Source organism: Myodes glareolus, chromosome 5 (genome assembly GCF_982192425.1).
Source record: "Myodes glareolus chromosome 5, mMyoGla1.1, whole genome shotgun sequence".
NCBI classification, from domain to species: domain Eukaryota; kingdom Metazoa; phylum Chordata; class Mammalia; order Rodentia; family Cricetidae; genus Myodes; species Myodes glareolus.
In genome coordinates, this window is record NC_142030.1 from 24904063 (window position 1) to 24921060 (window position 16998).

General features: G+C 44.1%; 1 protein-coding gene across 10 annotated transcripts in view; it reads left to right on the forward strand.

Moving 5' to 3' along the window:
• Window positions 1-16998, forward strand: part of Ddr2 (discoidin domain receptor tyrosine kinase 2) — a 130499-nt gene that overhangs the window by 14048 nt on the left and 99453 nt on the right. For all 10 annotated transcript variants that reach the window (XM_087906164.1, XM_087906173.1, XM_087906165.1 and 7 more), the window contains one exon: window positions 4944-5095. The gene's annotated coding sequence lies outside the window, so the exon portion shown is untranslated. The remainder of the gene's footprint in view (window positions 1-4943; window positions 5096-16998) is intronic.

A 16998-nucleotide genomic window follows, 5' to 3' on the forward strand; every position in this document is an offset into this window, starting at 1 on the left:
CTGGTAGGAAAGTGGCCGGCAGCTCAGCTCTGTCTTTATGAAGATTGCTGGCATTCCCTGGATCTGCTAAGTTGACATAGAATAGGTTTTCTCATTATTTTCAAAATTTAAGGTCAGTTTAACTAGAAAGATCTATTACAAATGCCTCTGTATCCTCAAAAGCAGTTAGTTTTCCCACTTCTTGCCTTGAAGTTTTATAGGCTTAAACTTGTCTGCTTAACTTACAGTCTTGAGATGAATATGGATTCTTTTATCCAACAAGAGAAATTTCTGAGTACTTGCTAACACTTAACGATGCCTGCTGTTTTCCCTTCCCAAGCTTCCTATGAGTGAGGAGATGCAAGAATCCAGTCAAAGAGCAAGATGGACACACGTAGGATTCCATAACCATGAGAGTAGGAGCGGGTGGGGTGCTTGTTCCGCCTCAGGACTGGTGGTGGAGGCAGGAAGGTAAGAATCAGAAGAAATCTGGGAGACAGGAACAGCAGTGCAGAGCTGAACACTCTCACTGCATAGGCAATGAGGGTGGCAGTGGTGGATGAGGCCAGGGTGATAGAGAATTTGCTGGGGAAGCATGGCTTGTGCTGTGCTGCACAGTTAGGACTTAGAACAGCAGCAAAGGACATCAGTTGTTGCAGAGATTTGAGCATTTCACTTCTCTGAAAGTAAATGCAATGTTGCATTACTTAGGAAGGTTAACTGGATGGCATCTTTTAAGGAGAATTGAAGGGGGGGAAGGAGTCAGATGGGGATCATTCATTAGCAAGCTTCTTTCAGAGGTTCAGGCATGACTGTAACTCCAAAGGTTTTAGATCAGGATGGTGAAAAGCGACAGCAGATGTGGAGGGACCTCGCATGACAGCGTCTCTACTAACAGAGAACAGAAGTAGAAGGAAACTCACATTAGCTGATGCTGAGGATCTGAGAACCTGTGGCTGGGGTTGAGTGTCTTTAGCCTAGGACCGGAGCTCCAGATGACAGTGTGTGTGACTATCTCACTCTTCGCTGCTGGCAGTGCACACGGCTCTGGGACAGATGGTGATCATTGCTTCTCTTTACTTCGCTTGTGTCTCCTGGCTTCCCTACGAGGTCCCTACCAAGAAGACCACTTAATGGAGATGTTTTGTTTGGGAATTCTTGATTATGAGACTTTGATTAAGCTTTTCAAAGTGGAGCCTTTGGAAATTTGACTCAAGTTAGTAGATAAAGCAGTGGGGGAAAATGAGAGTTCTGTGGTCAAGTGAATTTGTAAACTACTTTAGATTATCTTACAGGTTTCTTTCTTTTCATAGGATAGCAAAAGTATTGCCACGGGGCCAGGGAGATGACTCAGTTGGTAATGTGCTGATGTGCAAGCATGAGGATCCCTAACAGCCACATAAAAAGCATCATGGTGGCAGAGGCCTATACTATCAGCACTGGGGAGGCAGAGACGGACTCCTTGGAGCTTGCTGGTTAGCTGGTTTAGCCACATCAGTGTGTTCCAGATTCAATGACTATCTCAAAAATAGATCATTTTAAGGAAGACAACCAATACCTGACCTCTGACATCTACATGCTCTCCTACATGCACATGGATGTGTACACACAGAGAAACACTTACAGTATACCTAGACCCCTCCCCCACAGAGTGTTATTTATCATAGAGAGGGTAGATGGTAGCACAAACTTAATGAACCATGAGCTCTTTTGGGAAGGAACACCCCAAGGGAAGAGGAATACAGAACATACTTTCAGAGATATTAGGCACTGGAGAGTACATCTTAGAAATAAGCCTCTGTGGTGGTTGAAAGGAAATGCCACCCTCCCCCACACCAATGACTGGCACTCTTAGGAGGTGTAGCCTTGTTGGAGTAGGTCTGGCCTTGTAGGAAGATGTGTGTCACTGTGGGGGCAAGCTTTGAAGTCTCTTGTGCTCAAGCTACCCGCAGTGAGACAGATCACTTCCTGTTGCCTGCAAGTCAAGATGTCTGACTCTCAGTTCCATCTCCAGCACCACCTTGTCACACCGTGATGACAATGGACTCTAGAACTGCAAGCCACCCAATTGTTTCTCTTTATGAAAGTTGCTGTGGTCATGGTGTCTCTTCACAGAAATAGAAACTCTAACAAAGACAGCTTCTTACACTGGGCATTTGTCGTGTAAAGGAAAGAAATAAGAGACTGGGGTTTGGGTCTGGAATCTACTGACAGTCTGTGGCAGGTCACTGGGCTCCTCTCAACCTCCCAATCCCAGTTTCCTTAGGTTTTTCTCTTATACTGGATGAATTATTAAGATCCTTTCAAGTCCAGAAATCTGAGGTGATGGGTATGTGCAGCAGAGGGAAGAGAACAGTGACTTTTCTTCTCTGTAATAACTGGAGGTGGAAACAGGAACGGGAGGTACAATGGTAATATGATGTGGGTGGAGTCCTTGAGCTGATTGTCTGCTCAGGGTCGGCACTGCTGACAGTTACAGAGAGAAAATGGAGTCTGAGTCTGTTTTCAGGCCTCTCCCATAGCGTCCTCAATGCTATTCCTCTTCCCAGTCGCTCTCTCTCGGATCTTCTGAGCTGTTGGATAATAAATTAGCCTTCTGGGTTTGAGGTTCATTTGTGAAAATAAGGAAGTAGGGTTGGGTCAGAGGACACATGGGTACTATTCTTTCCCTGCTGACCCAGGTCAAGACTGTCTTCAGTGTTTTACCTTCTGAGATAGTCTCACCCACTTCCATGCTTGTTCCTGCCTTAAGTGGTTGATTAATCCATTAACGGACAGCACCACACTCACCTGAATGTCAGGCTCAATTTTCTGCCTCTCTACAGGCGATATCTATTTTTTCTCTTCATAGGAAACAAAATTCTTTATTTTCAGTCTCTCTTTATGAACAGAGAAGACTTCCTTTAGTTTTCCCAGCTTCAAAAAGGAGAGAAAGAAAGAAAGAATGAGAGAGAGAGAAGAAAGGAAGAGAGAAAATATATTTCTGATCTCCCCAGGATTCTCAGATTTCATCCCCCACTAGTTTTATAATGGTTTAATTTTCAATTATTTATTATTATGATGATGATGATGATGTGTTTGTGTATAAGGGTTGCTCAAATGCCTTGTTGTTTCGTCATGCTGCATGTGTGAGGTCACAGGATGTCTGTACTGGCTGGTTTTGTACTTGATACAAGCTCTATTCATCAGAGAGGAAGGAGCCTCAGCTGAGGCAGTGCCTCCATGAGATCCAGCTGTAAGGTGTCCTTTCTCAGTTAAGGACCAGTGGGAGAGGGCTCAGCTGCTGGTGGGTGGGGCCATTCCTGGGCTGATGGTCCTGGGTTCTGTAAGAAACCAGGCTAAGCAAGTCAGGGAAAGCAAGCCAGTAAGCAGCACCCTCTAGGGCCTCTAAATCAGTTCTTGCCTCCAGGTTCCAGTCCTGCTTGAGTTCCTGTTCTGACTTCCTCCAATGATGGACTATAATAGTCAAATAAACCCTTTCTGTCTAACTTGTTTTTTGTTCATGATCTTTCACTGCAGCAATAGAACTAAGACAGCATCACACTTTACCTCCATTCTGCCACACTGATGCTGTGTGCAGAGTTTAACATCTGAGGCATTCAGTGTACACCCAGTTAACTGGAGGAGTTGGTGCTTCCTTAGCTTCTATATCAGGGGAGTTGTGAGCCAACAGGATTACCCATTTGCCATCTCGGTACTGCAGGAAAAGCACTTTGAGAAGTAGGACCTTGTTCTGCCCGCGTGTCAACATGAGGCTGATGGGAGAGAACGTCTTCAGAGAGACTGCTGTTCATAAACAGCCCTGTTCACTCAGCCCCCATCCTCAGACATGCTTTCCTAGCAAGAAGCCCTGCTGCAGAATGACAGGGATCTAAGGCGAAGTTTAGCTGTTGAAGTTTTCAGCTGTGTGCTTTGTTAGGAAACCAGAAGATGAAGGAAAACTGTCTTTAGCTACACAGTATCTATTCTTCTTGGTGTGGTCACTCTGTGTCTATTAGAAAATGATGCTTATGTAGTCATTCTGTTACCCTCCCAAACAATAGATACCACATAGGGTTCATACAGGTGTGTGTGTGTGTGTGTGTGTGTGTGTGTGTGTGTTCATATTCATTCAGTGGGACACAAGGGATCAATGGAAAGAGATACGACTACAAAGGAGGCTGATTTAGAACTTGCACCAACTTGTAAAACAGAAGAACCAAGTGAAATGCAGTTTTCTGTCCTCTACCTTATAAATTGAGATCTATACATTCATAGCAAGCATGCATATACAATTATATATATATATATATATATATATGAAACCTACATATATGTAGAGTATTCCTAGACAACTATTCAGAACAGATAACCAGTTACATGTAAGTCAGAGGATGATAGTCTGAGGTACACGTGAGATTTACACACGGGATGCCGTATGGGATCACTTCGAGTCCTTGAGACCCATTTGGAGATCCATGTGATAGTTATTTTCATGATAATGCCAAAATGTCTTTTGCTTTCTCCTCCCTCATTCTCCTGTGAGTACATGGAGGAGCTTTCCAGAGGTTAACTGACACGTGATACTGCACCAAATTGAATCCAGAAGCAGATGATAATCCAGCTGTTTTTGGAGAGGTCAGATGTTTGGGATCTCAAAGCATGTAAAATGATGTCGTTCTTCTCACAGATTTCCTGGGAAAATTTGTTTCTCGCAGCAATTCGTATTTATGTTAGCGTGATTGTCATCAAGGAATATATAATAAATTTAGAATGCTGTTTTAATTTATAAATCAGTCAATATCAGGAGATTGAAATGAAACTCCCTTGAGGTTCTCTGGGATGTGCCCAGTCCCGTCAGAGAGCCTCAGCTGCTTGGAAGCTTTGCTGTGTACTACAGACGAGGATGCTAAGGGGGAACAAAATGCAAAAGAAACAAAATGTTATAATAAAATATTGCTTTTCCTCCCCCCCTTTCCATCAAGGGAAATCTACAAGTGGCCTGACATTTGATGCTCTAGAAAGTTCTGGGGCTTGCTGCTTGGATTCTCTTAAGAAGCTGAACTAACCGAAGAGGAGCAGGGGCCTTCTGTTTTGGAGGGTTCTGTCCTACAGAGGATGCTCTACACCCATTGACGTGAGTAGTCTGTCACTGTACCTCTGTTGCCACGTGATATTGGAAGTAACCACAGTCAGGGTGTGGCTCACATGGAAACACCATCTATCTTGGTTAATGCTGGACTAGCCCATCCTAGTACTCAAGGGAGTGTTGGATTCCTGGGTGTGTTTTCTAATATCACAGTCTCATCACTTCTTATGAGTTGTTTTCTTTCAACAGTAATTTGAAATGACTTACAGAAAAACAATATTTAGAACCACCCCAACCGGTATCTAGAGCAGTAATCTGTAAAATAGTTTTAGAGGAATCAATAAATGCAAATGCCTACCTCAGAGACATGGAAAATTTATATACTGAGCCAAGACTCGAGGCAGAAAGAGAAGCATGCTTACACTGTAGAGATTTCACCAGGAGTTTCCCCATATGTCAAGGAAGTCTGTCGGAGGTAACATGTGGTCTCTGTGAATCTTCTCACCTCACCCTTTGGGCAGGTCAGATCTTACCGCAGAACCTAGCACTCTGGCAGCTTCGTGGATCTGAGACCTTTCTGCTGTAGAGCTCACTGATAGCAGAAGCTCGTCTCCTTCATGCCTGCATCCATGTCTTTAGGACCTTGCTCAGGGGCTGGTCCGTGAAGACTCGCTGCCTTGACAGTCCTGGTCCTGAGCCCTCCCTATCCTGGAGCTCACTGATCTAAGATGCCCCAGCTGCTTCATGCCTGTATCTTTGCCTGACACTTGAAGGCTTTTCAGTGAGGATTCCTGGCTTGCCTTAGACTTGCCTGTGTCCATCACTGTTTCTGGAATGTTTAGAGCATGTGAATGACTGAACGCATTGTGTAGGACTGGGAGGCAAATGATTCCTGGAGACAGGGAAAATTCAGTGGTTTTCTTTTTTCCTCTCAGGAGATTTTTATTTTGTCACAGGGATTCTCTACTATGTACAGTTTTCTGTTTCTGACCAAGCAAACTCCTCCGTCCTTGTGGTGATGTCATAGTTTAAAGAACTCTTCCCCCAGATTGTCTCATCAGTCTCCCTCCTGTTCTCCTTTCTTTTCTTCCTTCCTTTGACAAATTCCGAACCAAAAGCTTCACAGCTCATATTTCAGAATGAATAATTCATAGCTATGCTTAGCCACTAATCAGAAGTTATTGCAGGGTTTCCTTGTTCCCTTAGATTTTCAAGCATTATTTGTCTACGAGTCATCCTTTTCTGCCTTTGAGAGGCTATCATTGTGCTCTTATTTCCTCTACTGTCCGTCTGAAATAACTGTTCCAGAATCCATTATTTCAATATGGAAGTCATGGGCTAAATATAGCCCTGCGGCATAAAGCTTGTTTTGTCGTTCCCCCAACCCCTAAACCTTTCACGGTGATGCACTGGGGGTTATTGGAAGTATGCTCGTTTCTTCAGGTACCAGCCCCTTTTTTGTCACCGGTTCAAGTTCTTTTGAGCTACCGGAAACAGCTGGAGAGCTATTGAGTGGGAGTGGATAGTGGAGGGAGACAGTGGGCAAATTCGAATCAGGAGAAAGGACAGAGTAGAAAATGGGAAACGTGGGGGGAAGTGAGCAGACAGAGGAAAAAAGAGAAGGGAGAGAGGAGAGGTGAGAGGAAGACACGGTGGCCAATTATACCCACATTATATATACATTTCAAACACTCAGGTTCTGGAGCAATTGACATTGTCTCCCCGAGAGCACTAATGTCCACTAGAGATCAGACTATGTGCTATGAAAGGTATACTTTAACCACACAAGCCAACAGAGTTCAGGAAGCTTAACTGCCCAAGGCAGTTCCTCTGCCAGAACCCATTAAGCAAGATCGTCAAAAAGCCTTGAGCTCTGGATGACTCGCTGCCAGCTCTTCTTCCTGCCTGTTTCAGTATGGATGCTGACTGTTCGGTCATCTTACCAATAAGGAAACAGGAAACTGACCCTTGTTAAGCTCCAAGCAGACTGACACAGTTGTATTATCTCTGGTTGGGAGTTCCGCCAACAAGAATTTTTCCTTGAATTTTCAACTGCAGCTTGATTTTTCCTGCATGCCTTAGAAGCTCTTTCCCATCACAGAGACCTAGGTATGGTCTGTTCCTGTTTCGTTCATCTGTGACGGGAGACAGTGGTCCCATGTATCTTAGAGGACATGAAGACAGCACTGCCTGGGGTGTTGGAAGTGGGAATGGCTGAAGGTTGAACAGAAACAAACCTGGGAGGCATCTGCAGGCTACTGTGTGAATTGTGGCTGTGATGAAACACTGTGGTTTTTGCGGATGAAGATCCATGTCAGGATGATTTCAGAAAAGGTGGGGTTGGGAGAAGTAGCTAACTAGAGGGTCCACAGCTGTCATAAGAATGCCACCAGAGAGTGAGGGGATCCCTAGAGATAGAGGAGAGCAAATTCGTCAGAGGCAAATGGAGGTGAAACGCTCCCAGGTTTAGGCATTTCTAGATACACAGCTCCGAAAAGTGTCAGCTCAGGATGGATGTCAGCAACAGAAGTAGAGGGATGGTGGACTGGAGGTCAGTAAGTGCTTTATTGCAGAGATTCACCAACTTTGGATGATATTTTTACTCGTAAAATGGGAATGTTTATTGAGCGTCTGTGATGTTCGAGGAATAGTGAAAGTATTTGGAAGAGGAAGGCGTTGAACTATGTACCTAAAAGATAACCCCAGATAAGCTATTTAATGGCAGAAAGGGAAAAAGAGAAAGAGAGAGAGAGAGAGACAGAGAGAGAGAGAGAGAGAGAGACAGAGAGACAGAGAGTGACAGAGAGAGACTATATCTACTCAAGAGGATGGCGAAGTAGGAAAGAAGGCCACAACGGCCCTTCTTTCTGAAATATAATAGAAGAAATGCCCTGCACTTGAAAGGCACGGAGCTTGAGCCAAACCTTGGAGTTAGGAAGGAATTCAACATGTAGAAGGGAGAGCATGGTCAGTTGTTATTGTTGGAGCTGACTTAGGCTGCAAGGACCCAGAGAGACCTGGCTGGGCACGTGAGGTGGAGAAGAGAGGAAATAGCAGACTACTTGGAGCAGAGGGTGGGTGGAGGAGGGATGGATAAAGTTGCAAAGAAGAGCAGCTGCCAGGAGGAGCAGAACCCTGAGTGCTGGCTGGGATAGGACATCTGGCTGCCATGGGGACTCAGCATTTGTACTGTCCCTGCTCTGGGTGTGTGTGGGGGAGGGGGTGGCTTTACTTCTAGAGATGTTTATTTCTGGTGTCTGTCTTGTTGAGTGCAGGTAGTCCTGAGTGACGTTTGAGATGTCATAAAAATAAACTTTGGGAAGAAATATTATCCTTTGGGCCTGACACTATACATGCAAGCATACTTTGAGCTAGTGTTTTCTAAGATTTCAAATCTGCTAGCTTTGATTTGATATTTATTTAAGAATCAGCTATAAACTCTACTGCTCTCTGAGCAGAATGTGGACTGCTAGAACGAAATCTTATTTTCATAGTTTCATCTCTCCAAGTCTTACACCTTTTCATATCATATTGAATATTTTAGCCCCAGTTATGAATTGTGGGGAATAACATTAAGCATTCCACACTGGCAATGGCCACTGAATTAATACTCAAGCCTGAAGCAACTCTAAATCCCTGCTTCCCAGCGCACAGGGCACAGAGTTTCAGAAGAAACTCTGAGAAGTATGCTTGAACTCGGTGGATAAAAGCATCTGTCACACATGTTTGATAACCTTGGTTTGATCTTCAGAAGTCCCAGTGGAAGGAGAGAACTGACTTCCAAAAGCTGCCCTTTAATTTCCACATATGTGCAGAGACACGTATATGCCAAGTCATGCACGTACACACACACACACACACCACCACCACCACCACCACCACCCAACCACACACTAATACAAAGGAAGAAACAGTCCTTTTGGGCTGGTTGTCGCCTGTGTTTTCCATCGCAAAGGCAGTACTAGTCCCAGCCCACTTCTGGTCTGGCCTCTGGGCAGCCAGATTCAGATGTTTCCTTCCTTTAATTTCCCAGGAAGAATTGCGCCACCTGTGTCTTCTCTGGGGTTTTTGGATTGTGAGATGATGGTACCCACACTTCCTAGAATAGCTGCTTGTGTGCGCCAAGCATATGAGACTGCACACAACGACGGAATACAGGGTTTAGGGCCAGGAACAGCAGAAGCTTGAACCGGGCATCTGTTCCACAGACGCAATGAAGTCCAGAGGTTGTGGGAGGTGGGGGCGGAAGGGCTGGGCAGAGTCTCTTGAGGATGCGGACACGGGTCTTGAGTGTCCTAACCTGGCTTTTCTTCTAGAACAGAATTTCAAAGGAGGTAGGATTAGGAGGAGGCAGGATTACCTGGAGCCCAAGAGGTTCAGCGTGTTCGATTCTGTGGCACTCTGCTATAACCCTGGGGCTTTACATTCCTTTTTTCTCTGTCTACATAGCGTACCACACAAATGATGTTTTGAGAAGGTGGACTAGGCACGAGTGGAGAGCCCTCTTTCCTCCTCAGGTGTAGAATCCGACTCATATCTTGACAATTCTGAGAGATTGTAGGCATGAACTCCTTGCATGGAAAACCACCTGACCTCTCCCAGGAAACCCTCAGGGACTTCCTTAAGGAATTTGACCTTCCTTGTATCTGGAAGGCCTCTTCCTACAGACCCTGTAGTATTTTCCTGTTGTGGCTTCCTCATCTAAAAGCGTATGATTTTTCTTTCTCATGAAACCACTGCAAAACATCAGACCTTTGCTCCCACGTAGGTGACAAAGAATTGGCATCCCTGAGATCCGTTGTGAGATGTTACCAATTTTGCCGTAGGGAGACTGGATTTCATGGCAATGTGTAAGAAAGACCAAAGGGGAAGGTAGGTAGGAGCTGCAGGTGCCTGAATGGTGCCCAGTGAGAGGGCGAGGGGGCTTGCAGCCAAACAATGCCAATCAGAAGAGAGAGGAAGGGGCTTTGGCTGCTCTGGAGGGTGGTGACTACAGATGTACCAGCTCTGGGATGGACAGAGGCCAGCCAGCCTCCTGTGGTTCCAGAACGAGACAGTGATTGCACCCAAGGGGAGATAGTGTGGAAACGCAGAGGCTGTGAGGATCAGGAAAGCACCATTACTTGTTTTTTTGTTGCAAAATTGTAGTTTTCAAAGCCTTAGGCAAGGATGCAGAAGTCTCGGGATGAACACTTGGGCAAGGTGCTGGTAAATTCGCAGTGGAATTCCCCTCCATAAATCCTAGAGGCTGGCATGGCCTCTGGGAAAAGAAAGGTGATGTCATACTGATGGGAAGGCAGAAGAACACGGGGGTGCAAAGAACATTCAAGGAATGAGAGAGAAGGCTAACCCAGCCACCCTTCCCCGACGAGGAGCTAATTTTATGGAGATTTTTTCTTTTCTTTACATAGGGACTATTTATTAATTAATAAAAGACTCTTAAAATAGAAGCTACTTTCATTCAATAAATGCTCTAATTCTTTCCAGACCTAGAATTTTATATTTTAATATATTAAATGATAAAAAGTAGAAATCAATCAGACAAGATATACAAATGACCTTAAAAGTGTTCACACTGTGATTAAAGAATTTTAGTTTTATGAACACATTAAGAAAGCACTCTTGTAGAAGAGAGCATTATACATGAAGACACTTATTACAACATTTATAAATTGTAATATAAATTATAAATTTATAAAGTGCATAAAAAGGAATAATATAAATTACCAATTTTGAGTTGTGTAAGTTGTGTGTGTGTGTGTGAGAGAGAGAGAGAGAGAGAGAAAGAGAGAGAGAGAGAGAGAGAGAGAGAGAGAGAGAAACTTTTCAATGATAGTCCCTCTGAGTGTGAGATAATACAAGATTCTTGTCACTTTATATGACATAAAAATAAAAAGAATGAAGTTATATAAAAAGTACAAAATCAATGCATAGATTTCTCCAAAGGCTAGTGTTCTACTTCGCTTTCCCTACTGTTATAATAAAACATCATGACCGAAAGCAACTTGGGGAGGAAAGGATTTATTAAGCCTACAGGTTAGAATTCATCACTGAGGGAAGTCAGGGCAGGAGATCAGGGCAGGAAGCTGGAGGCAGCCATGGAGAAGCCAAAGAGGACACTGCTTCCTGTTTTCGTCCCAGGCTCATGTTCAGATACCAGTTTTAGACCTCACAGGACCACCCGCTCTGGAGGGGCACAGATCGCAGTATGCTGGGCTCTTTGGCATCGATTAGCAATCAAGAAAATGTCCCAGAGACATGCCCATAGGTCAGTGGGATGGAGGCAGTGTCTCCCCTGAGGTTCCCTCCCGGATGTGTTAAGTTGAGATCAAGATTAGCCATCAAGGTTAAGTGTGACAAAGACTAGGGATGCACCTTTGGTTCTTTATGTAATTAAACTGTCATAAATGTGCATAAATTAGTTTTATATGAGAAAAGGAAGTAAAAGGACCACATAACCGTATATAGCTTTTGACGACAGGAAGATGTGATGCAAGTGTCCTTTCTCTTCCTAGAGAGAATACACAAAATCCTAGAGAATTTCCTTCTTTTCTTTGTATTCTGAGAACTTTTTCCTTTTAAAGATCTTCTGAAAGATCTTCCTTGCTCAAAGTAAAATTCTTTCCACAAATCAATCCTGTCCCAGCTAAACTACGACGACAATGACAACAACGAAAACAACAAAAACAGCACAAAACGCAGGGTTTCTACTTGGGCTCTGCTCAAGCCTATGGAGTGCTCTGTGCCTCCCAGAAAAACCAGGCCCACATTCCTTGGACCGATGTCCACAGTCTTCAGAGCTGAATCCCAGCTGGTCTTTCCAATGTCAACCCCCTCAGTTCCCTCTATGCATTTCCTCAAAAGCTCTTTCAGATTCGTTCTTTCGACTGTGCCCTACTCCCCATATTGGAACTTGCCTTTGTTCTTGGGGGCAGCACATCCCCAGGACATGTGTTAAGCATGGTAAAGTGGTCCATTACTAACAGCAGCATGACCAGGTTGGCTCCAGCCGTACAGTCCTAGCAGGCCAGTTCCTTCTTGGATCACACACAGTGTACCTGTAAGTCAGGAAGTCTGAGGAGATACTCCAAGATTCCCAACAGTCCTCAGGCTTTGTGACCCCTGTTTCTACCTATGCCCCTTCCCCATCTGTGCCTCCTCTCAGGCTATGGCTGTGCCTGAAGTGGCCTTTCTCTTCCACTTTTCATATGCCGCATTTCCTGCGTCGTGTTCTGTTTCCTTCTTGTTCTAGTCCCAGTGGTTTCAATTAACAATGGTCATGTATGACATTTTGGCCACTCACATACACTGTTTATTATTAAAATCACAGCACATGCCAAGAGTACAACAGACAATATAATTTGAATAAGAATTCAGCACCGTGGGGTGGGAGGACCTAATTGAATGATCTTTAGAACTGTGAGGCAACCTCCCTAAATCTTCCGTTTCATTTAGCAGCACAGAAGACTTCAAATTGCTTAAGTATAGAGATCTTTTCTTGTTTGCCGTTCTGGAGCCAAGTACAATCAATGCAAAACACATGGCGGGCATTCCTTAAGTATTTGTAAGAAGGATGAATGAGCAGCAGTCAAAGGATGAGCAACTTTGATGGCAACAGGGGTGGTGTGGGATACGGGAAGGATTCCGCACCACAGTGGAGAGGGTGATGGGTCATTGCTCTGATTTGCTAGTATAAATCTTCACCACTGCCAGGTTAGTTCTTCCCGTTGTTTAAAAGTGTGTGCATTTGTGCGTACACACAGGAGGAGACTTACTTAGCGGGTAGAATGCTTCCCTTCTGGTGGTGCGTACTTGGGAAGCCCAGACACTCCTACTCTGGAGGCCCAGGAGGAGGATCACAAGTTTAAGGCCCGAGTGGGCTACAGAGTGAGTACAAGACCAGCCTGGGACAGGTTTGTGAACTCCTTTCTCATAATAAAAAGCAAAAGGAAGACCAGGGAGCTAGTTCGATGGTAGAATATTTGTCTAGCTTGCATGGCACCCTGGGTTAATCCTCAACGCTGTTAAAAGCATTCTTGCCTTTAGGAGAATGGTGTATCATCTGGTCCACGATTGCAACTGGAGAACTGGCCCTTCAGTCGCATTTTACTTCCTTTAGGTTTTCCTCCAGGGGATGGCGATGTTTAAAGATACCCAAATCACTATTACACGAACCTTAGCCCACCACTTAAAAAACACAATGCGAAGTAACATTCCCTTTCCTAGCCATCTTCTCTAACGCTGCAGAGGTGGCTGCTTGCCTTAACCTTATAGTTCTTAGCATATCCCCGAAGATACATAGATTATAGCTTTGTGTACATGTGCTATTTTAAAAATAGAAACTTCTCTGTCTCTGTTTTCCTCTCCAAATCAACAATTGTTTGAATGAAGACAAAATTACTTACTGTTTGAGTGTACCATAATCTATCCCCCGTCGCTACCTAGGAGTGTTTGGTGGTTACAGATGTTGTCCTGTGATCCTCTGTACACCTATGCGTTTGTAAGCCTTGGGGTAGAGCTCACTTTGTTAACAAAGTGACTGAGCACTTACTATTCTCTTGACTCAAACACTATAAGAAAGAAGGACAGAGATCATTACTCCATTCACAGGTGAAAAAAATCGAGTAAAAGTAACAGGATTGGGGTGGAGGGTGGAGTGGCCTCCTGGAGACACACACAGGACATGGCTAGACTGTGTCAGATCCCAGGTTTCCTGAAGATTTGAACAGTGTCTCAGAACTCCTCTGGTCTCCCTTCAATAAAACCATGAGGGGCTTTATAGATTAAATCCAAAACAAAGAAGAGAGGGCCAATGAGCAGACTCTTGCATTAAGTTATGTTTTTTTTAAAAAAAATATACACAAAACCCCCAAATCTCAAGGCCAAATACATTTGAAGGGTATAGTTTGGAGCAGCAGTGAAAGAGGGGCCAGTGTAGGATGACTGGGCCTTCAACTAATAAACATCCCTTTTGCAGTTCTCCAATTGGTCGCCCAAAGGTGAACATGGTTTAGATTGCACGGGTGTAGCAGGAGAATGTCAAAGGATGCTCATAGCAACAATGGCACAACTCCCATCCTCAAGGGAAGTGTCTAGGGTGGGCCTGTAGGCATCTGGCTAGGGTCAGCTTTAACTGGTGCTTTCCTCAATTCTCTACCAGAAATTCCAGCTTCGTTATTAAAATTCACAGATGCAATCAGTTGTCACTCACCTGAGACCGAGCATTATCATTCAGAGGTCAAGGGCCTGGGAGGGAGGTTGTTCATTGTGGACAAAATGAAAATTAACAGGTACAGGGGAAGATCTTAGGGAGACAGGGATGAAGCTGGGGACAACTTGGTGGGTGACTCATCTGCCTTGGGTATGGACTTAAAATGCCAAAGCAAAAATTCAGAAATCCAGAAAAATACTACCTTAATTCAATATTTAGTAAATCAACTGGTGACTAATAATCTATGGCCAAAATCCTGTTACAGAGTTTTACAGACAAGCCACCCAAAATGAAGGTTCAGTAGCAGGTAGATCCAAACTTAGCCTTTGATTTTTAAAATGCCGAGTAAGGCCCCATGAATGTCAGACACATGAAACCTTAGCCTGTGATTGATGGGAAAATACTCCTGAAGGAAAGAAAAGAAAAGAAAAAAAAAAAGAAGCCAATGGATTAGATTGTTTCTATTAGCTGTCTAGGGATTCTCTAACAAGTTATTGGAAGCCAGGCGTTAAGGAAGCAGAAACTCACAGCCTCACAGTTCTGGAGAAAACGTAAAACCAAGATGTGAACAGAGCCAAAGTTGTTCTGGAGGGGCCAGGGAGATAACCAGGTTGCCCTGGAGGGTCCAGAGAGGTACCCAGGGTGCCATGGAGGGTCCAGAGAGGTACCCAGGTTTCCCTGAAGGGTCTAGGGAGGTACCAAGATTTCTCTGAAGGGCCCAGGGAGATAGCAAGATTTCTCTGGAGGGTCCAGGGAGGTATCCAGGTTGCTCTGGAGGGTCCAGAGAGGTACCCAGGTTTCCCTGGAGTGTCTAGGGAGATACCAAGATTTCTCTGAAGGCCAGAGAGATATCAGGATTTCTCTGGAGGGTCCAAGGAGGTACCCAGGTTGCTCTGGAGGGTTCAGGGAGGTGCCAATGTTGTTTTAGGGGGTCCAGGGAAATAGCCCATCTTCACTTTCAGGCTTCTCAGGGCTCCTGCACCCATCCACTCTTCCCTGTGTGGTCACGCAGCCTCCTTCCTGTGTTTGCCTGTTTTCTTTTGTAAAGCTCCATTGGATAGTGTCTCCTTCAGAAGGTGAATCTTTAGAACATCTGTAAAGATCCCATTTCCAAAACAAGGTCCTATTTGTAGGCAGAGTCAAGACTTGAACAAATCTTTCCTGAGGTGGAGGACACATTTCAACCATGTCACTGATAGATGAGGGGCTTTCACTTCATGTCGACACATATGCCTTCAGGAGTGGTAATGGATTGGGGAACAGACCTTTCATAATTTAAATCCCTGGGGAAATGCAGGGCAGGTCCATTGGGTGCTCACATCACAGTCTCGATAATGGACGTGGATAGGTACAGGATTTTATGAGCAGTACTCAGTACTCAGCTGATAACCGTCAGGGCGTGTTTGTACTAAATTAGTATTTATCTTGTTAAAATTCTGTTCTCATACAAGCAACTTACTAAATCATTTATAGTATTACCAAGTGTAATGAATTTCAGATTTTTTTCATGAAAATTCACCATGGTGAGGGGAATGTCCTTTGGAAAATCTGGTACCCTGCCTTGTGGATCACTATGTGTGGCCGTTGCACCTGGGAGGCTGGCTAATGTGTCTAGAAATGTTTCAAGTCTTTCATGTAGCCTCATTTTTATAAATTATTTGCTCTGTAAAAATTTTCATAGTGGAAAGGCAAAATTGAATTCACTCTAGTTTAATTCAGTTTTTTTCCTTACTATAAAAGAAATATAAGCAGAAATTAAGTAACATATAATTTAGAAAGATGTTTAGGGGACTAAAGTATTGAGGATTTGGGTTAGGTGGCTGCAGAATATTTTGGGTTTTCCTTCACTGGTAAGATTTTAAATTTATGTCTAGGTCTAATACTTATTTACTGGTGTTAAGTGTGGACTTGTCTAGAGTCAGTGGGGTAAATGGGCTGTAAAGTAAAGGTCTTCAAATTTGAGATTCACGCAAGAGGTCAAGGTGGTATGATTGAGGAGGGGCATATCAATATTTATGACCTTTGAAAGGAAGGGTTAGGTATTATGTTTTAACCGTAAACAAAATTTAGTATTTTCTCCAATGATCAGAACTCAAAGGTATTTCATACCACATTATAATGTTGCCACACTCTCTCAGACACTGGTGTTTAAATTTTGTGGTATTAGATCCTTGACTGGACCTTGTTAGATAGGCTACCCTCATCTTGCTGTACCGTGCATATTTCTGATATTTTTGATAACTGCATTTCAATTTAACCGATTGTCTTTGTAATCTCATGCTCTTTGTGTGTTAACCGTATCATTCCTAGCAAAGAGTGTGGAGCTTATTAGACTGCAGAAAGTGACTACGGTAGCCATTAACTCCCAGCAGTTCCTCAGAAAGAGACGGGGTCTCATGAGCACCTCACTTACGCACGATGGTGTGTTGAACGTATCCATAGCTGCTGTGTGCTCATGATTGCCGCTTCCATGTTCGATCTAGAGGGATGTTTCACGGTATTGCTCCCATCCTCTGCCATTTACAGTCTGCCTGCACCTTCTTCCTCAATGTTTCCTGGGCCTTGGAGGGGGTGATGTAGGTACCCCCTTTAGGGAAGTACAGAGTATGTTTCCAATAAAGTATATTACCTTCAGTCTTATCACGAGGTTCCTCTCCAGAGTACTGCGCTATCATGTATGAATACGTCATCACCCCACTGTCAGTCAAAGGCAGGTCATACAGAGTCCGGACTTACGGAC